This window comes from Bos indicus, chromosome 6 (assembly GCF_029378745.1).
Source record: "Bos indicus isolate NIAB-ARS_2022 breed Sahiwal x Tharparkar chromosome 6, NIAB-ARS_B.indTharparkar_mat_pri_1.0, whole genome shotgun sequence".
In the NCBI taxonomy this organism is placed as follows: domain Eukaryota; kingdom Metazoa; phylum Chordata; class Mammalia; order Artiodactyla; family Bovidae; genus Bos; species Bos indicus.
In genome coordinates this window covers 37263506-37285732 of record NC_091765.1, presented here as the reverse complement: position 1 = coordinate 37285732, position 22227 = coordinate 37263506, and the positions used below count along the sequence as shown (strand labels likewise).

The following is a 22227-nucleotide window of genomic DNA, read 5'->3' as shown; positions in this document are numbered from 1 at the left end:
GAGGAATCACTGAAAGTAACTGTCTCTAAGTAAACATTAATCTTTCCCTACAGATATACATATATACACCACATCTAGATTTCCCTATGACAAAAATCAACTTCCCCCCTTGTTGCTGCTTCCTTGCTTCCAGTTTAGTTCAGCTTCCAGAGCATGTGCTAAATCATTTTCTGAATCTGAGACCCACTTCAAAGACTTTAAAAATAAAAGCAGCATCCAAATGGCTTCATACAACTCGCCTGAACCAGCCTGCCCTGTTAACTGGCCTGATTATCTTTTCACCAGCTGGAACAGTCTTCCATACATGACTGAGCGGCTTTGAATAACGAGATTCTTTCCCCCTTTCCAGCTATCTCTTTTCTATCTGTGTCTACCTTTGTCACCTTTCCTCTCTTCTTCTTGTTTTCTAACTAATGAGGTACATTTTTACTCTTTTGGAAAGTCTTCTTCCATAGACACTGGTATATCTATTATAAGAATGATAACTTGCATTAAAAATACCACTTTTGAATGGACTTTTAGACTCAGTGGGAGAAGGCAAGAGTGGGATGATTTAAGAGAATAGCATTGAAGCAAGTACATTACCATATGTAAAACAGATGACCAGTGCAAGTTCAACGCATTAAGCCAGGCACCCAAAGCCAGTGCTCTGGGACAACCCAGAGGGATAGGGTGGGGAGGGAGGTGGGAGGAGGGATCAGGATGGGGGCGACACATATACCTGTAGCCGATTCAGGTTGATATATGAAAAAAGCCATCATAATACTATAAAGTAATTATCCTCCAATTAAAATAAATTAGTTAATTGAAAAAAAAAAAGCCAAAATAGGCCTGCTGCCTTTGAAGCCCACACACTCAACCATATATAATTCTGCTCCCTATTGCAGAATTCAATAATATAGGACTCGCTTAAAAAAAAAATACCATTTTTCTCTATCTTACTCTTTATCATACTCTTAATCAGACAGTCTACTATAAACAGAGTACATAAGTCAATAGAAATTGCACACAGGTAATAAAAGTAGAGTTCAGTTCTAAAGTCCTCAGCCAGACAGCTGTCCATAGCTATAAATATTGCACCTGCTGGTAGAAGCCAGAGCAGCCTCAGGTCAAGAGTTCAGGCCTTCTTCTTACTTTTTTTCCCCTAGGGATAATAATAGCAAAAGTGACACTCTGCCTCATAGCCAAGAGGACATGCTGGGTAAACACACCTTCTTCAGCTATTTACTGTGATGCCCAGACCTCGCTACCCTGACAAGGAATTAGGCTTCTTGGGTCACTGTCAGGTGACTGCTACAAAACTTATGAACAAACAGAAATAGAAGCAGGATAGTTTTGAACATTGTTAGAAAAGGAACTCAAAATCTGAGCTGTAACTTCCACAATAAATCCCTGAGGTTTAAAGAGTCCTCTATCCATCAATGGGTTTTCACATCATCTCTGATCTAACAGTTCCACCCTGGAGCAAACATCCAGTGTTGACATCGGCACTGCAGCGTTGGAGTCAGAGGGCTGATGTCTTCAGGTCAAGGAAACGATCTGGCACTCAAGGCCCCCACAGCGCTGCAGCAGAGTGATCTGGGGAGGGCGGCACAAAGAACGAGGTCAGACAGACAGACAGGAAGAAATACCATTGCGGAAGGTCTGTATAGTCCAAGAGAAGCCGCTGAGGCCGTTGAAGCAGGAAAGGCTCATGATCTTAACTGTGTTTTTTAAAAATCACTCTAGCTGCTACTATGAGACAAGTGTGGAAGCAAGGGTGTTAGGAGGCTACTGCAGAAAAACAGTGAGACACGCTAACAGTGAGACACAGGAATGGGCCTGGTAATGAAAACTTTTTTCTCCCCTCCTCTATAGCTAAGAGAAGGATTTATCAAGGACTGAGTGCTGAGGATATGTTTAAAATAGTGGAGATTAGGGAGCACCAGCTAAGAGATATATAACTTGACAAGATAAAAATTACCAACTCCCTGGAATTCCCTGATGGTACAGTGGTTAGGACTCTGTGCTTCCACTGCAGGAGGCATGGATTCAATCCCTGGTTAGGGAATTAAGATCCTTCATGCTTAGCAGCACAGGCCCCCGCCCCCCAGCCCCACACACACACAAAATAAAATTACCAATTCCCTTCATTCTCACAAGTTACACAACCACTGATCTTATAGATGGTAATCTAGTTTCTTATGTGTAAAAAGGCTGTAAATAAGGCCCAAGAAGTGATTCTCTTGAGTTCAAGATAATCAGAGGTCAGATGGAAAAGTGCCTATGCTCCTTTCCATGTTCTTTATTAATACGCATAGGGATAATAAAATAGTGCTGTCCACCAGACACATATGGCTGCTACTCAGCACTTGAAATATAGCTGGTGAATGTTTTATGTTATTTAACTTACTCACTTATACTTAAATAGCCACACGTGGTTAATAGTTACCATATAGGACAATACAGGTCTAAAGTGCTTACTTTTTAAAAATGTATTTTCTCATTCTTGGGTTACTTTATAAACAGTCAATTTTATAACCCCATAAAAGACACATATACTTGAACACTATGAGGACACCCAAGCACTCCCATATTCATCCTGCATCAAAAAAAAAAAAAAAAAAATACTTGCTATATGCTATTATCAAATTCATTCTTAGATTTCAAAATATCATAAAACTATACTATATTTATAGCTCAGTCAGTAAAGACTCTGCCTGCAATGCAGGAGACCTGGGTTCGATTCCTGGGTTGGGAAGATCCCCTAGAGAAGGAAATGGCAACCCACTCCAGTGTTATTGCCCGGAGAATCCCATGGACAGAGGAGCCTGGCAGGCTACAGTCCATGGGGTCTCAAGAGTTGGACACGACTTAGTGACTAAAGAGAGAGAAAGAGATATTATATTTATTTCAAAAATAGGACAGTGCTATATGTTTCAGGTTAAGAATAACAAATCTATAAAATGATCATATATACAATGGCTGAAAAAAGGCAATGCTTCCATTACTTTAGAACTGTCTTTTGAACAATAGCTAAATTGAATTAAATCACTTTCCTCAAGTAAAACAAACAAGATGAATCCCTGAAGTATCTGGTCCCCAAACAGAATTCACATTTTATCAAAACATTTTTCACTACTGAGTGCAGGAAGGGGACCCCCTTATAGGGCCCAAGAGTGAGCTCTTGTCTAACACTAAGAAATGAATGGTCCAAGGAGATACACGAACTGACAAAGCAAAAGACTTTATTAGAGAGGGGTGCCTCAGCGGAGAGCAGCAGGGGAAGGGAACCCAGGAGAACTGCTCCACCACATGGCTCAGAGTCTCCGTGTTTATGGTAATGGGGTTGGTTTCCAGGTTGTCTCTGGCCAATCATTCTGACTCAGGGTCCTCCCTGGTGGCGCATACATCTCTCAGCCAAGATGGATTTCAGCGAGAAGGATTCTGGGAGGTTGGTAGGATATATTGACTCCTCCCTTCTCCTTTTGGCCCCTCCTGAACTCTTTCCCGAAGGTGAAGTGGAGAGTGAAAAAGTTGGCTTAAAGCTCAACATTCAGAAAACGAAGATCACGGCATCCGGTCCCATCACTTCATGGGAAATAGATGGGGAAACAGTGGAAACAGTGTCAGACTTTATTTTTCTGGGCTCCAAAATCACTGCAGATGGTGACTGCAGCCATAAAATTAAAAGACGCTTACTCCTTGGAAGCAAAGTTATGACCAACCTAGATAGCATATTCAAAAGCAGAGATATTACTTTGCCAACAAAGGTTCATCTAGTCAAGGCTATGGTTTTTCCTGTGGTCATGTATGGATGTGAAAGTTGGACTGTGAAGAAGGCTGAGCGCCGAAGAACTGATGCTTTTGAACTGTGGTGTTGGAGAAGACTCTTGAGAGTCCCTTGGACTGCAAGAAGATCCAACCAGTCTGTTCTAAAGGAGATTAGCCCTGGGATTTCTTTGGAAGGAATGATGCTAAAGCTGAAACTCCAGTACTTTGGCCACCTCATGTGAAGAGTTGACTCATTGGAAAAGACTCTGATGCTGGAAGGGATTGGGGGCAAGAGGAGAAGGGGACGACAGAGGATGAGACGGCTGGATGGCATCACTGATTCGATGGACATGAGTCTGAGTGAACTCCGGGAGTTGGTGATGGACAGGGAGGCCTGGCGTGCTGCAATTCATGGGGTCGCAAAGAGTCGGACACGACTGAGCGACTGATCTGATCTGAACTCTTTCCTGTTACTTTTTGGAGGTAGTACCTCCTTCTTTACCAGGACCTCCTATTGTGAGACAACTCAGGCAAGCAATTATTATCATGCCCTGCCAAAGTGGGCAATTAATGGTTCCCTAACAATAACATAAATTTCATAGCATTTTCATGGTAAATTTCAGACTACTTTATTCTGAATTTCAAATACTGAAGGTGGGCTGATCAAAGAAAAATAATAAATTTAAATGAACTATAGACCTTCCAGCCACCCTCCAAAGCTTTCTAATAATAGTCACAAAGCTTTATCTAACAATGTATGACCAGTATTTGGATCACAGCTCATCAAGCAAATTATCATTAAAATGTTTTTTCTAGCCCTAGCTCACAGTGCAGGAACATTCTTCTCATGCCCTTTTGGCCTTCAGCTATCTCCCAAATTATAAGTAAAATCATGATATTTTAAAGTTATCTCCTTTGGACTTTATTGCAAACCTGCCATTTCAGAAAGCCATATATGCATTTGCAAACTAAAAATTTGCCCACATGTCTGTTGTAAGAGCAGGGACCTAATGTCCATCAATTTTGTATCCTTTAAGTAAAGTGAAGTTGGTCAGTTGTGTCCAACTCTTTGCGACCTCATGGACTGTAGCCTACCAGGCTCCTCCCTCCATGGGATTCTCCAGGCAAGAGTACTAGAGTGGGTTGCCATTTCCTTCTCCAGGGGATCTTCCCGACCCAGGTATCGAACTCGGGTCTACTGCATTCCAGGCAGACGCTTTAACCTCTGAGCCACCAGGGAAGCCCTTGTATCCTTTGGGGTTACTCATATCATATTCTCAATTATTCCCGCTGAATGAAAGACTAAATTACAATATGCCACACCCCTGTATTAAGCAAAGTAGCTTCATAAAGATATTGTGAGCACAAACAAGAGGAAGTCACTAACCACCCTATTTAGAGAGGTCATCTACAGAAGTTAAATTCTGCCAGGATTAGTAAACTATATGTACAAATTAGAAAGGACACAAATACCACCAAAGATTTCACCTGGACTTTGTGGAAGGTAAGGACAAAACTTAATGAATACCCCCTAAAAACTCACTGTATTAACCCAGGTGGAGTTGAGAGAAAATATAATTATCCTGTTTCAAAGCAGAATTTCCAGCCAGGAATGTCCTTCCCTACCCCTTTGCCTAGAGCTTCAAAATTACTTGAGGGATTAAGACCAGATTCATCTCTCAGGGAATACATGGCTTGGGGCAGGGCGGGTGGGGGTGGGGGTCACAGTGGTTAGAAGTGGCCTACTAAAGGAGACTAACCAGTTATATAGGAAGGAGAGAAGAGAAAAGAAAGTTGACCTAGTAAAGGAAAGCAAAATCATTAAACTGAAAGAGATTGCTTTGGGAAATGCATGCTGTTTGAGAAATGGAGTACTTCCTGCCATATCAGTAAACAATGAGGTCACAGTCACCAGTGATCCCAGCCCTCCAGGGCACCCAGGAAGGAGAAGAACACCAGCAAGATCTGGCAGCCTTCAGGCTGCAGCCACTCCCTATGGGGAGCCCAGGAGAACTCAGGATGTGAAAAACCACAAGATACTGGCCCCAGATAGCTGAGATACATAGGAAAGGAAAGACTTCAGTGAGCTCAGAGGCTTGCATCTTGCCATATACAGAAAAGTGCTAAATTCCTTAACTTGAGATAGCTGGTTTTCTTTAATTCACAAAAATACTTTTGATGTTCAGACTACCTGTCCTTCGTTGCCAAGGTCTATATAACCTGACTCCTCCACCCTGCCTCCTCAGAGCAGTTCTCTCAAGGCTACTTGAAATGTTGCCTCCCGGTCCTGAAGTCCTAAAAATTCCCACCAAATGCAGCATAACCCTCAACTTTTAGGTTGTGACTTTTTTTAGTTGGTAAGTTCATTATATTAAAGTTCAGCTTTGGGGAAAGGGCAGTAAGAAAATTAGGCTGGAGAGGCAGCAAAGCTCATCAGAGAGTGACGTATGCCCTGTAGGGAGCTAAGACTTGACTTTGGAAGCTCCACAGGTCCCCTCAGCCATCTCCTCCCTCATTCTACAGATCCCCGTCCTTCCTGCACTGAGGAGATACGCAGTAAGACCAGTGAGGGATCCACGGAGAATTGGTGACTTATGGCTCAGATGGTAAAGACCCGGGTTTGATCCCTGTGTTAGGAAAATCCCCTAGTGAAGGAAATGACAACCCACTCTGATAGTCTTGTCTGGAGAATCCCACGGACAGAGGAGCCTGGTGGGCTACAGTACACGGGGTCACAAAGAGTCGGGCACAACTGAGTGACTAACACACACAAAACACAGAGGAAAAAGGAATAGATAACAAACAAGAGGGGGAATGTTTTGGTACATATAACATTCCTTCCAACATAACACCAACTCTACTCATGGTTCAGCCTAATCTCTGTTTTTTGTCATGTTTATTCAAAACGTGTCAATAGTAAACAGTGTTGTAGACCATCAAACATCCTCTTTAAGTACAGTTTTTGGACTTTGAAGATGTATACAGACATGTAATCATGAAAAGTAGGACAAAGACCATTTCTATCATCCCAAAGAAATTCCCTCTCCCACCCCAGCCCATGACAACCATAGATCTGTTTCCTGTCCCTTTTTTAATTTAATCTTTAAAAAAATTTTTTTATTATTACTATTTTTTTACTTTTTGGCCGCACCCTGAGACATCTGGGTTCTTAGTTCCCTGACCACGGATTGAACTCACACCCCCTACATTAGAAGGCAGAGTTTTAATCACTTGACCACCAGGGAGGTCCCTCCATTTAATCCTAATCCTCTCTTTAAATAGATACAAGTGTACCTAATGCAACTATAACTGACCCTTGAAACCTGGCAGGACCCTGTGTGGCCCTCTTGCATACAAAAGTCTCTCTGTATCCCATTTCTTGTTTGTAGGGAAAAAATTTCAGTTTCTCAGACCTTCCCTGAGTTTCAAAGGGCAGATTCAAATGGTTGCTAATTAGAAGAGTGAAGGAATGCAGAAACCAAGGAAAGGCAGTCAAGAAACTATAGGACAGCCAAGGAGCAGGGTCCTGGTTCCTCCTCAAGGGATATACATTACAATATCTTTGAGTTTTTCTATAGGAATTAAGGCCCCCACCAGGATGGACAACAGTAACTTCAGGCTGAGCACAAGATTTCTGAAACACCACCATGCTAACTCATCACCAACCAATCAGAAGTCACACACCCTGCAGCCCTCACCCCAAATTTTGCCTATAAAAACACTTTCCTGAAAGCCATCAGAGAGTTCACATCTTTTGAGTACAGCCACCCATTCTCTTTTCTTGGTCCTTGCAATAAACTTTTCTCTGTTCCAAACTCCAGTGTTTCAGCTTGGCCTTACTGTGTGTCGAGCATATGAACTTGCGTTTGGCCATACCTTGAACAAACAGATTTGAACTGTGCAGGTCCACTTATATTGTGGATTTCTTTTCAATAAATATATTGGAAGATTTTTTTTTTCAATATTTGCAACAATTTGAAAAAATTTGAAATATTGAAAAAAAACAAGAAAGTTAGATATGTCATCAATGATAAAATATATGTAGATATGCATATAACATATAAAATATGTGTTAAATGTTGGAGGAGTCAAAAGTTATAATGGATTTTTGACTGCATGGGGGTATGTCCCTAACTCCTATTCCTTTTTCCTTTTGATGAAAAACGTCAGAGTCAGCAGTGCTAAAGAGAAAAAAATAAAAGTGAAGGAGGAAATGAAGTCAGGGAAGGCCTTCCCAATGAGGTCTTTGAGCAGAAACCTGAGGGTGGCTCTCTGGAGTTGTGATGCCAAGATCAAGTGCTAGCCTGAGGAAGAGCACGGCCAAGGGGACTGAAGCAGAGGGAGGGAGAGCATAGGATATGAAGTCAGAGGTTCAGGTCAATTCTGGCAGTGTCCATACCTCAGGCCACTGTAAGAACTTTGCTTGGCTTCTCGGTGGAGGAATAACATAATCTAATTATGTTTAAAAAGATCACTCTGACTTGGGGGTGGGGGTGGGGGTGCTGGAGACAGGAGCAGAGCAGGGAGACTACATAGAGGCTACTGTAGTCATTCAAGAGCCAAGATGTGGACACTGTCCTACCTATGACAGCTAGGTCCTGCACTACAGGCATATTCTTTACCATCTGAGCCACCAGGGAAGCCTCTTAAATACAACACCAGACACAAAACAAGCACTCTGAAACTGTATGTAAAAACATTATCTGGTTTCTAAGGAAGAGTGTATTCAGATATATATCTTAGGATGCCGGTTACCCTTGGTGTGCAGCCTTTATCCACAAAAGAGTGGGGCTGGTAGAGCAAGGAAGATCCAGCATTCCAACAAGCAAAAGGCACCTATTCCCACAGCAAGGTCACAGCCAATGGGAGTTTTATAATGACTCTCTACTGTTTGCCCCATTTCAAAGCAATCTCACTCTCAACCTCCCCCAAATTTGCCCAATTAAGGGAAAACAAGGGCAAGTATAGTAATGGTCCAGCTTCAGGTCCATGGAAACTCATTTACATTTTATATTCATTTTACATTTACATTCACACTCATTTACATTTAAGAGGAAACTGACAGACGTGGACGTGGACAGGGAATGTTGCCTGCCATTCTAGTAAACAAAGAATGTTGCCTCTTATTCCAGTAAACAAGGATCAAGCCATTAGCCACTGCAGTCGCATTCCCCAAACCCCCCAGGTACAGCTGAGGAGAAATTAGGATAGAGAAAAAAAGGAAGCATTGTGTGTTCTGGGCACTGGCCCTAGATAAGTTAAGATGCATATCTAAGGAATAATTACAATGAGCCCAGAGTCTTGTATCTTCTCATACAGAAAAGCACTAAAATCATTAACTAGTAATGTCTATTTTTTGTGACTATCTTTGATGTTTGACTACATGGTTTGGTTTTTCCTGTTGTTGTTTTTCGTTTCAGCAAAATCTCCTAAATACCCTGGCTACTCCCTTATTCTTTTGTGTTTGGAGCAGTTCCTCAGAGTGATCTGAAAGGCTGTCTCCTGAACCACAGTCCTCAGTAAGATCCTCAAATAAAACTTAACTTGCAACTTTTAGGTTATGCGTTTTTCTTCAGTCGACCGCTTTAGTTAGCAACAAAGGGACCCAGAGCAGACTTCTCTCCCTCACCCGAACGCTACAAGAATCTGGAGCCTTGGTACCAGCAAAGACCTCTTGTGCCTAGCCACCTCCTCAGAGTCCATATGAATTTAGGTAAATCTCTTCTGGGTCCTGGATCTCCACTATTGGCTGATTATCCTTAGTTTTATTTGATGGTGAATAAAATCCTCGCTGGAGGAGATTTTCCTTGAACTTAATTTCAAGAAGAGGTACCTGGGTTATCCCAGATGAACTGACAAGGGAAAGATTTTGCTCAGTTGAAAACTGGATTACCACAGTTGAGAGACGCTGGGAAGACTTTATTATGTATGAACAGAATTTATTCCTACAAGTACCTGCTTTGTTGGGAATTAAAGGAAACCTCACCTTAAAAAGGACCAAATGTGGGTTCTTTTAACACTCCAAAGTTAATTTTTGTGTGCATGTGTGCAGCTAGAAAAAGCCAGCTTGATAAAACATCTTCTCGGAATTCTGACCTTAAAGGAACAAAAAACTTTTCAAAGGAGGAACTAGCATTTCTCCCACTGTGTCTTTGAGATATAAATGTTTTACCTGATCTTAAGACTTTTTTTTCCTCCCTGTGTTATGAGAGCTCTGGCAATGGCCAGACAATGGAGATTAAAATTGAAGAAACTTCTAAACTGGGAAATTTTTAGAGAACTCTCACTATTAACAGCTGGATTACTGGCACCTATGAAAAGACCAAAGTAGAAAGTGGATACAAAAAAATATAATGGCTAACCTTAATAACTCCCTTAGTTTAAACGAACAAAAAGCAACAACAAAAAAGTTTGGGAAACTAAATTTGTGGTCAATTTCCCCTCAACGGGTCTTACAGATGCTAATAAAAGCATTAGATTGTTAAGTTAGGTTGATTAACAGGAATAAGAAAAAACTGCAGAGAAAGTCTAGAGACATCTTCCCAACAAGGAAGAAATTTTAAAGAGACTTGTTCCAAAACAGTAAAAATCTTTAGATGGTTAAGAAATGGGATAAATAAACCAATAAATACATGTATCAAAACAAACATTTTGATACAATGCTAAGGTTGGATGGCCAAAGGGACTCCCTATCGGTCCCCATCATTAAAGAACCCCAAACAAGTCCACTCTATTTACCCCAGTTTGGGCTTCCCTGGTGGCTCAGACAGTAAAGAATCTGCCTATGATGCAGGAGACCTGGGTTCAATCCCTGGGTTAGGAAGATACCCTGGAGGAGGGCCTGGCAACCCACTCCAGTATTCTGGCCTGGAGAATCCCCCATGGCCAGAGGAGCCTGGTGGGCTACACTCCATGGGGTCGCAAAGAGTCAGACACACTGAGCAAAATTAAGCACAGCAAAACATATACATATTTAAAAGGCTGCTAGAAAATTCAATTGCTTGGGGCAACAGTTAGGCCAATTAATCAAGTTAAAATATCAATGAAAGGCCTGAGTCCCTTGGCTCAACCCCTCGGCTGGGAAACCCAAAGCCTTTTATATAAAGATAGATAACGTGGTCAGGGAGATAAAAAGAAATGTTTCTGGGACTCTGTGTAAGACCAAGACAGGTTGATGGGGACTTAATGGAGGTTAAAATTACAGATATAAGAGCTGAGAGAATTGAGATGAATGTTTATAAAAGTTGGTATGTTTAAATGGGCTTTATATAAGATGGTTAAATCTCTTCTGCCAATTATATTATGGAATAAACTTAGGTCACCCTTGCCTGGTGTAAGATAGGGCTTATAAATCTGCCCCTCAGGCAACATTGATTAAACACACTAAGGAAAATCAATAGGGTTACCTGAGCCCACACAATATGAAATAAAACTGGGGGCTAATATTCAGGAGTTAATAAAAATAATGAAGACTTTTAGCCCCTAGAGTGAACTGCTCTGGGTTTAATTTGTATACTCAAAAAAGAGGGCCTTTATTGAATAGCTTGTGCAAAGTTTGGAAAGCAGGATAAACTGAACCCTAAAGTTCTAGAACATATAACTCTTGATTTTCACTGTAGTTGGAAATCTTTTTACTGATATAAAGAAGCAAATAAAGAAAATGTAGTTGGGCAAATCAATCTTTCAATACCATATAGGTGACAGACCAGTTCTCTGAGGAATTAAAAGCAACTGTCTTGTCTTACAAATCTCTACATATCAGAAACATAAGTACATCCCACAAGGACCTAAGACTGAGCTTATGAATTAGCTCAATCAGGTAGAACCTGCACCAAAAAAAAAAGAAAGAGAGAAAGAGAGAGAAACAGGCTTTCCTGAACTCAAACTGCTAGAAAGCATCCCTCATCATATCTAATTCACAGCCTCCTTCAGGATTTATCAAGGACAAATACAAACTTTAAAATATTCTTCACAAACAGTGAAAAGCTTTAGTCATCTGAGCAAATATATTTAACTTATTCAAATTGTTATTTATAAACTAGTAAATTTATAATGCAATAACTGATACATAACTAAGTTTTCAAATGAAGCTATGAGGTCTCTAGTTATGTCTTTTTATATTTCTATGTGTACATTATACATATGATATGTTCCTAACTCCAGATAATATTATCAAAATTACACATATAAAAAAGCTATATTTAACTGATGTAAAAGTTCAGTTCATGTGCTTAGTCGTGTCTGACTCTTTGCAACCCCATGGACCGCAGCATGCCAGGCCTCCCTGTCCATCACCAACTTCCGTAGTTTAGCCAAACTCATGTCCATTGAGTCCATGATGCCATCCAACCATCTCATCCTCTGTCGTCCACTTCTCCTCCCACCTTCAATCTTTCCCAGCATCAGGGGGTCTTTTCCAACAAGTCAGCTCTTCGCATCAGGTGGCCAAAGTATTGGGGTTTCAGCTTTAGCATCAGTCCTTCCAATGAACACCCAGGACTGATCTCCTTTAGGATGGACTGGTTGGAACTCTTGCAGTCCAAGGGACTCTCAAGAGTCTTCTCCAACACCATAGTTCAAAAGCATCAATTCCTCTGTGATCAGCTTTCTTTATAGTCCAACTTTCATATCCATACATGACTACTGGAAAAACCATAGCCTTGACTAGACGGACCTTTGTTGACAAAGTAATCACTTACAAATTGATATTTTAAAAATATAATAAAAAACTAGCCTGCAAATTGCCTGGCAGTCCAGTGGTTAGGACTCTACGTGCTCACTGACAAGGGGCCTAGGATGATCCCTGGTCAGCAAATTAAGATCCCACATGCTGCAGGGCTTGGCCAAAAAATTAAAAATAAAAAATCTTGAAAAAAAAAAAAAGTTTTTTAATTAAGTTACTTAAAAGAAAGCCAACCCAAATAAATTTCAAGTTCTTGTGATCTGGGAAATAGTCAATATTATACTAATAATCAGTTTTGCCTCTTGAGAAATGTGTATGCAGGTCAGGAAGCAACAGTTAGAACTGGACATGGAACAACAGACTGGTTTCAAATAGAAAAAGGAGTACGTCAAAGCTGTACATTGTCACCCTGCTTATTTAACTTATGTGCAGAGTACATCATGAGAAATGTTGTGCTGGAAGAAGCACAAGCTGGGATCAAGATTGCCGGGAGAAATATCAATAATCTCAGATATGCAGATGACACCACCCTTATGGCAGAAAGCGAAGAGGAACTCAAAAGCCTCTTGATGAAGGTGAAAGAGGAGAGTGAAATAGTTGACTTAAAACTTAACATTCAGAAAACAAAGATCATGGCATCTGGTCCCATCACTTCATGGGAAATAGATGGGGAAACAGTGGAAACAGTGTCAGGCTTTCTTTTTTGGGGCTCCAAAATCACTGCAGATGGTGACTGCAGCCATGAAATTAAAAGATGCTTACTCCTTGGAAGCAAAGTTATGATCAACCTAGATAGCATATTGAAAAGCAAAGACATTACTTTGCTAACAAAGGTCCGTCTAGTCAAGGCTATAGTTTTTCCAGTGGTCATGTATGGATGTGAGAGTTGGACTGTGAAGAAAGCTGAGTGCCGAAGAATTGATGGTTTTGAACTATGGTGTTGGAGAAGACTCTTGAGAGTCCCTTGGACTGCAAGGAGATCCAACCAGTCCATTCTGAAGGCGATCAGCCCTGGGATTTCTTTGGAAGGAATGATGCTAAAGCTGAAACTCCAGTACTTTGGCCACCTCATGTGAAGAGTTGACTCACTGGAAAAGACTCTGATGCTGGGAGGGATTGGGGGCAGGAGGAGAAGGGGACAACAGAGGATGAGATGGCTGGATGGCATGACTGACTCGATGGACATGAGTCTGAGTGAACTCCGGGAGTTGGTGATGGACAGGGAGGCCTGGCGTGCTGCGATTCATGGGGTCACAAAGAGTCAGACACGACTGAGCGACCGAATTGAACTGAACTGAATCAGTTTTAAAGTTTAAATTTGTTGGTTTAATGAATACAGACCATTCTTACTTTTATTGCACCTAGGTTTACCAAAAGTTAAATAGGTCATACTATCTCTGTTATAAAATTTTCAAAAAAAAAAATCTTGAAATGATGGCTTATTTTGTGTAATGTCTCATTAGTTTTCATGGTAATCTAAACATAACTATAATTCAACAGATATAAACAGAGTAACAATTTTGAGGTAAATTCTTTAAGAATAATTATGTCTTACGGTTTGTCTACTTAAAAATAATTTCTCCAGATTTTAGATGACTTAATATTTATAGTTTTGCTAAATTAAATGAAATGATGGAAATTATGAAATATCTGCTGCTGCTGCTGCTAAGTTGCTTCAATCGTGTCCGACTATGTGACCCCACAGACAGCAGCCCACCAGGCTCCTCCATCCCTGGGATTCTCCAGGCAAGAACACTGGAGTGGGTTGCCATTTCCTTCTCCAGTGCATGCATGCATGCTAAGTTGCTTCAGTTGTGTCCGACTCTGTGCAACCTCATGGACAGCAGCCCACCAGGCTCCTCTGTCCATGGGATTCTCTAAGCAAGAATACTGGAGTGGGTTGCCATGTTCTTTTCCGTTTAAATATCTAGATCATTCCCAAATAAAATAAGATACTGAAACATTAATTACTCAACATAGGCTGCCTTTTTACAGAGAAGATATTTAGGTCTACTAATAAAAATATCACATTGAAAAATTTTCATTAAAAAACCACACATTTTTTAGAAATCATAAACAGTATTTGTGATTTTGACAATCTACAGAATAATAATTGAAAAACAGTTTATAACTGCATACTTCTTAGTTTTCACTAGAAATTGAGGTTTTTAAAAAGTTAGAATTCTGGTTAATGTATGTAATTGAGACAACTAAAATTGGTAAGGAAAACATCTTGCATGAAAGGAAAAAAGGTATAAGAAATGAAAATACAATTTGTTGAGGGAAAAGAAAGTAATTTTATCCTAGAGAGAGAGAAAGGAAAAGCATAGGACAAAACCTATCAGTAAAAAGAAAGTTAAAGAAGGTTTGTGGAAATGGAACTCTTAGAAAAGACTTCTGTACGTGGTCCGGACTGTCTTAGATTAAAATAAAGTTTAACTGAGTAAATTTCAGTGTTAAAAGTAAGCTGGCATGATTAACATAAATTAGATATGAAATTAAACTGAATCTTTTTAACCAGTGAACCAATAAACACACACTAAATTATACCTAAAATATAGAAAAAGGGTCCAAATTTTCTGAATATTAAAGGGTCCTCTGAGCCCACTAAGAGTCAAGAGAAATGAAAATCTTGCCTAAAACCTTTCTTTTCAGAATGAGAAAGTAGGCTCAAAGACTTACCCAGAAGTCTTTTTTGTGTGGGGAAGTAGAGACCAGGATCTCACAATTCATTTAAAGACATTTTGCATTTCTGAAAGATATGATCTATGCATATCTCCCCTTCACATACATTCAGTAAGTAACAAGCTAATTTCTTATCAGAGCCTGAGTAAATAAAAATTAATGTGTTTATTCTATTTGTTTTATAAACACTTACAGGTCTTCATTTGAGAAAAACTGGGAACTTTTAAAATTCTAGCCCTTCCAATTGTATTTCTTTCCCATAAGAGACTGAATGCAAATTGGCAACTATGGTCTCTAGAGTCTTTGAAATTTAAGGCATTACTCCTCCTATAGAGATGCATTTGCTAGGTCACAAATCTATGAAACTTAAAAAGTTCAAAGCAACTTCAGTAACACACCTAGTACCCAGATCTTGGTTTCTGATAATAACAGCCTCTAAAACAAGGAACCAGAGTGCCTTGGAAAAATGGTTGATGCAAGGGTCGGGGCATGGAAAATAGAAAAATCAGCCTGGAGCATTTCATGATACCAGAAAGCAAGGAAATGCTTTTTCTGAAGGGAGGATGGGGAGGTGGTACATCAAAAGGGCACAGTGGCCAACCTGAAAGAAGAGCTCCCAGTGGCCAATGGTGGAACCATTTGATCAGCAATTAAATAATGACTGTATTCAATTATAACCTATACAATAAAATAAATATCCATGAGTCTATATTCATACAGTTGAATAAAAAAATGAAGGAACAGCTCTTCCTTATAAAATTCTCATTAATAAAGAGAAGTAATGAGAAACAATCTTTAAATCACTGTTAGAACAACACAGTACCATGTGCATCCAGTTCCACCAATGGACTAAAACTAGTGAATAAGGACTTAAGGAGAAACAGGGTATTTGCAAGGCCCAAGTTTCTCTCCCATGATATATATTAAATACAAAGGGAAAAAATGATAACCATCAGGGACCTGACAAACGGCTCTTAACCAAAGTTTACATCAGTTTACATCAGTAATAAGACATCATGTACCCCTGATATGATGCACTGGGATTACTTCTAGTGAAAGTGAAGTTGCTCAGTCCTGTCTGACTCTTTGCCACCCCATGGACAGTAGCCTGCCAGGCTTCTCCATCCATGGGATTTTCCAGGCAAGAATACTGGAGTGGGTTGCCATTTCCTTCTCCAATTTCTTCCTAAAATGCATAACTTCAATCTAATCATGAGAAAATATCCAGTATTAATTGCAAGACATTCTACAAAATAACTGAACAGTATTCATTATAAGTGTCAAGATCAGGGAAAACAATAGAAGGTTGAAGAGCTGTCATAGTTTGAAGGAAATTAAGGATATACAAAAATCAGATGCAATGTGAGCTCTGAGGCTGGATCCTGAATAGAAAAAAAGATAGTGGAAAGCTGATGAAATCCAAATAAGTTTATAGTTTAGTTTTAACAGTGGTACTATAGTTACATAAGATGTTATAGGAACTCTCTGTACCATTTTCTACAACATTTAAGTAAGTCTAAAAATGATTTCAAAATTAAAAATTAAAAAAAAATAACCCCAATATTTTTCAATGTTTATAATGCTAGTGTAATATTAAACTTAAACTGCCATCTTTGTTCTTTAAAACTTCCTTATCAAGACCGATGCAACCCAGCCACAGCTGTATATATTTGGAAAAGCATTGTTTTATGAAGACTAATGCACCAAAGAGCTCTTTTTCTAGTTTCTCATATTATAGAGGGAGAGAATAGCAATTTTATTTTTGTTGAAAAATTTAAACCACTTGAATTTACTTCTGGGTAAGGAGTACTTCTAGGAGGCTAGATAGAACATATCTCACTGGGGGAGAGGGCAGGTATATATCTAAGTATGAAATCAGAACACAAGGAATAGCTTGTAGCTCGAGGAAAGAGCTAATCAGCACATACACTGTAGCAATGTAATGAGTCACCTGGCCCTAGGTTGCTAGTAATAGCTGGGTATAAAACAACATTGCACATGTCAAATGGATTATACTCATAGCTTAGATTCCAGAGGAAGCAGTGAATGGTCTGGCATGATAATAACAGTACTATTAGATTGAAGAGATAACTGAAATGATACTATTGGGTTTTTACTACAGTTAGCCTACTACTTTAGGTTTCTCAAGTACATATGTTTACTTGGGGTAACTATTAGTATCATATGATATATTCTAGAAAGACATATAACAGTCTCCCTATGTTATGAAAAGGAGAAATGGATCAGAAAGATTCTAAATCAAAGTAGATGGTTTGCAGAATCCTTTATTGTAGGATCAGGTAAGAATACTAAGAATTCTCAGCATACCTAACACTACTATTCAGGCAATTTCTACTAACTCATATTCTACTTCTGGACTCCTTAAATAAAATCAGACCTCTCTTGCTCAAATTCCTATATTCTTTAGTCCCACGAAGAAACTGGTCCACAAAGATGAAGAGATTTCATGGCACAGTGACTAGACCCAAGTTAGGTAGGTCTGGGCCTCCCTGCTCTCACAGGCTCTTTTCACTGTCCCTGCATGCCTTTACAATGAACTGAGCTGCTCTGTGAACATGGAAAGAAAATGTGAAACAAATGACCAGGCTGTTTAAAAAAAAAAAAAGAAAGGGTTGGTGATCTTTAATAAAGTACTTTGTCCCAGCAATAAATAACCCTGTACAATTCTCTGCCTCCTCCTCTGTAAGTACGAAACTCCAATACTTCCCTGAAAGGCTTGGTGTGACCAAAAAATGAGAATAAATATAAAAACCACCTGCAGACAGCAAGCATTCACCAGTTAATGGCCATTTCCGTTTATTAATTCTGAAGACCTGCTCATCTTATCTTTGTTGTTGCTGTTCAGTCACAGTCATGTCCAAGTCTTTGTGACCCCATGGGCTGCAACCCACCAGGCTTCCTGGTCCTTCACTGTCTCCAAGAACTTGCTCAAACTCACATTCACTGAATCGATGATGCCATCCAGCCATCTCATCTGTCACCCCCTTCTCCTCCTGCCCTCAATATTTCCCAGCATCAGGGTCTTTTCCAATGAGTTCATGCTTCACATCAGGTGGCCAAAGTACTGGAGAAAAATGTGGATGGAAAATATAGCTACTGCTTCAGCTTCTCAAAATTTTTTTAATTTCAATTCTGTTCAGTTGCTCAGTCATGTCTGACTCTTTGTGATCCAATGGACTGTAGCACATCAGTCTTCCTTGTCCATCACCAACTCCCAGAGCTTGCTCAAACTCTTGTCCATCGAGATGGTGATGCCATCCAACCATCTAATCCTCTGTCGTCCCCTTCTCCTGCTGCCTTCAATCTTTCCCAGCATCAGGGTTTTTTCCAGTGAGTCGGTTCTTCACATCAGGTGGCCAAAGAATTGGAACTTCAGCTTCGGCATCAGTCCTTCCAATGAACATGCAGGGTTGATTTCCTTTAGGATTGACTGGTTTGATCTCCTTGCAGTCCAAGGGACTCTCAAGAGTCTTGTCCAACACCACAGTTTGAAAGCATCAATTCTTCAGCGCTCATCCTTCTTTATGGTCCAACTCTCATATGGCATTTCAAAATAATATGGGATGGTGGAGGAAAAGTTGTAAAATGAAATACTTTATTTTCCCTTTCTAAGGATCCTGTGCTCCCTGTACCTTTTGCATCCCTTCTTTTCACTCCTCTAGGGTGAAGTCCAGGGCTTCCCTGGTGGCTCAGAGGTTAAAGCGTCTGCCTGGAATGCGGGAGACCCGGGTTCAATCCCTGGGTTGGGAAGATCCCCTGGAGAAGGAAATGGCAACCCACTCCAGTACTCTTGCCTGGAGAATCCCATGGAGGGAGGAACCTGATAGGCTACAGTCCGTGGGGTCACAAAGAGTCAGACACAACTGAGTGACTTCACTTCACTTCACTTCACTTCAGGGTGAAGTCAGGGTGTGGTCAGCGTAGAACTGCCCATGCAGCAGGACCAGAAGAGAAGAGACAGGTCTCCTGTGCAAAACATCTGAAGTTTGGGTACCCCTCAGGCAATCTTTCCTTTTTCCTTGTAAGACACTCAGCTCAAGTGTTTTCAGAGGGAGCTAACAGGGCTTGCTGCTTTCTAGAGACTTTCCTTTTTATGCTTCCAGGTAAGAACTTAAATCCCGTTAAATGACAGAGAACTACCTACTGCTACCTCCATCTAAGCAGTAATTCCCAGCCAACCATTGCTCTAAAGAGTAACAGGTCTTTTCAGCTGCAAAGGGACTGAGCTAGTAATCAGCATTTTCAATGGAGTTTTAAGATTTCATTCTACCCTTCTTGCCAAAAACAAAACTTCTTCACTGGAATTGGGATGTGGGCAGCACTTCTGCTTCACCCACACCCACCCACCTCATTTTAAACAACAGACCACCACTAACTTTCATTGTTACGATTCTCTGAATATTTTACTTATTTCTATAAACAAGCTAAGTATGTGGCTCAAAAATTAGATGTCCACTTTCTAATGGTCTCCTTGTGAAGCAGAACACTGGTTTCCAAAAAACTACAGAGATTAAGGGATTATGGTGAGAAGGAGGAGTGAGTGTTAACTGGTTTTTAGGGGCGAGAATGATGAAAATGTGAAGACTGCAGAGACTGTACACTTTAAATAGGCATGAACTGTATGATATGTGAATTAGATCTCATAAACTAATGTTGGGGAAAAAAAAAAAAACTATAAAGCCAAATTCATCTAGATACTCCATCATTATTGGTTCACATTCTGAACTCAGAACTGATTTTTTAAAAGGATAAACTTTAGCTTACTGTAGACCTATACGGGCTTCCCTGGTAGCTCAGCTGGTAAAGAATCCACCTGCAATGCAGGAGACCCTGGTTGATTCCTGGGTCGGAATAGGGTTCCCAGAGAAGGGATAGGTTACCCACTCCGGTATTCTTGGGCTTCTCTGGTGGTTCAGACGGTAAAGAATCCAACTGCAAAGAGGGAGACATTGGTTTGATCCTGGGTTGGGAAGACCCCCTGGAGGAGGGCATGGAAACCCACTCAGGTATTCTTGCCTGAAGAATCTCCAAGGACAGAAGAGCCTGGCAGCCTACAGTCCATGAGGTCGCAAAGAGTCAGACACGACTGAGCGACTAAGCACAGCATAGCACAGACCTATATACCCTGTATCAAGGATGATCATTCAGGTTCTTTAAGTTTCACTAAAAGAGCCTCAACCTTAACCTCTAACCCCAGTAAGCAACATAGAATAAAACTTCTCACTTGATATAACCTTCAACTGACACCAAACTTCTGTCAGAAATGCCTGAGAGAAACAGTATCTGAAAACATGAGGTCTACCTACCCCTCTATAAAATCCAGATTTATTCCCAAACTATCAAACCACAGCATGTGGGACCATAGAGGCTTAGCATCCTACGAGTGTTTCTCATAATACTTATGGTAAGGAGAATGACAACTACAGCAAGCAGTCCTAGAAAATGCACAACCGCATGTACTATGGGTGGGCACCCAGGAGACTCTTCCACCGCTATACTTCAGTCTCATCTGCAGCCTTCTGTGATATTAGACATTTCTCTCAGAAGTAGGTGCCAGGAAAAGCTTCTCTAAGGAGCTCATGTATATTTCCTGCCTTTGTCCTCACTGAATTGTGTGACTGATTGGTCCATTTTTACTCTAGCTTCCAAGATATAACTTTAATTTGCTGTCCACATACATTCAAATGTACTCCCCCACAGTGACTCTTTTCTTGGTGCATTTCTCTTTCCATTTGTAATACTTAGGCTTGCCTCAAAAGCTCATGAACACTTAACACAACTAAATGTAGAAATTGATTTTGGTAAGTGTATTTTAATATCATTTTGATGCAACAGCACCTCAGGGGGCTCTAGCTAAATGTTCAGGGTCCAGAACAAAGATGACCAATGAACATTTGTTACTATAAATCTTTTTTTTTTTCGTGAAAGTGGAATGAGCTTTTATATTTCTACCACTGAGTGAGAAAATGAAACAAAGCAACATTATGGGTATTTTTTTTAACTGTTTGCTAGATTTACAATCTAACTTTTTTGGTTATGTATTTTTCTGTATTCTAACTTTAGTAGCATTTTTAACAAGTATTTTTAATAAGCTGGTTAATTTTTTGAAGTTAATCATTGAGTCAACTATCCACAGAAAAATTACAAAAGGCAGCTCAATAATGCTTTAGCACACCAACCAAAGTTGTGGACAAACTTTATGTCCCAGGGAGAAGAAATGGGCATAGAATATATCGGTTAATCCCTTTAAAGGTACCAATATTAACAAGTTTCTCTGCTACCTCCATACTCAATAACTTTTTATCTATCCAATATCATACATTTGGGGAAAGGGAAGAGTTTTACCAACCGGCTAAAACACACTGCTGCTGCTGCTGCTAAGTCGCTTCAGTCGTGTCCGACTCTGTGTGACCCCATGCTACCAGACACGAAATCGGTTGCACCAAGGAGCTGTTTTCTGGAGGCGGGGTGGAGGTCCAAATTTAGGGGAGTCTAAATTTTCAGTCTGTTTCATACTCACTTTCAAATAAAACTGAGAGGGAATAATTAAAACCTAGTCATTTCAATTGTACAGTTTTCTATTGCCTACCAAATGCACACACAATAGCCACGGACCTTTTATGCCATATATTCCAAACGGTTTTCACAATTTACTCACAGTTAGCGGTTCAGTTTTAACCGAGGGCTTCAATCTCAGGAGCTGTTGTGCTCAGAGGCAGAGCACTAACAATCATTTATATAAAACGCTGAGTCAGCTGGACCTTCCAAATATACCCTACGGAAGCATCTCCTACTTAACAATGACATCAGGCATCCGTACAGTGCTTCCTAAATGGTGAAAAGCTTTTACAAAAACTCTCTGGCTCCTTTCCTCCTTCCAGCGTCTCCCCAGTCCCTATCAGACCGCCGGAAACTCCCTCTAGCGTCTCGCTCGCTCGGGATTCGCCCGGTAACGGCGTGGGATTCAGGACACAGCCCGCGCTGGAGGCAAAGCCCGGCCGGGGGCGACTTTCCCCGACCAACGCCCACGACCCCCGGCGGCAGCCCACCCACCGCGCCCACGCGCCCCCCTAGCACCCCGCACT

General features: G+C 40.5%; 1 protein-coding gene and 1 non-coding gene across 10 annotated transcripts in view; one reads left to right on the top strand and one right to left on the bottom strand.

Annotated features, from left to right (window-relative positions):
• ABCG2 (ATP binding cassette subfamily G member 2 (JR blood group)) overlaps positions 1 to 22227 on the bottom strand; it is a 127546-nt gene that overhangs the window by 48648 nt on the left and 56671 nt on the right. The window contains exon 1 of one of the 9 annotated variants that reach the window (XM_019962487.2): positions 21801 to 21929. The exons of the other annotated variants lie outside the window; for them this stretch is intronic. The gene's annotated coding sequence lies outside the window, so the exon portion shown is untranslated. Of the gene's footprint in view, positions 1 to 21800; positions 21930 to 22227 lie in introns of those variants that run through there. 9 annotated transcript variants of the gene reach the window in all.
• Positions 18821 to 18892, top strand: TRNAS-GGA (transfer RNA serine (anticodon GGA)). The gene has a single exon. It is a non-coding gene; the product is annotated as a tRNA-Ser (tRNA).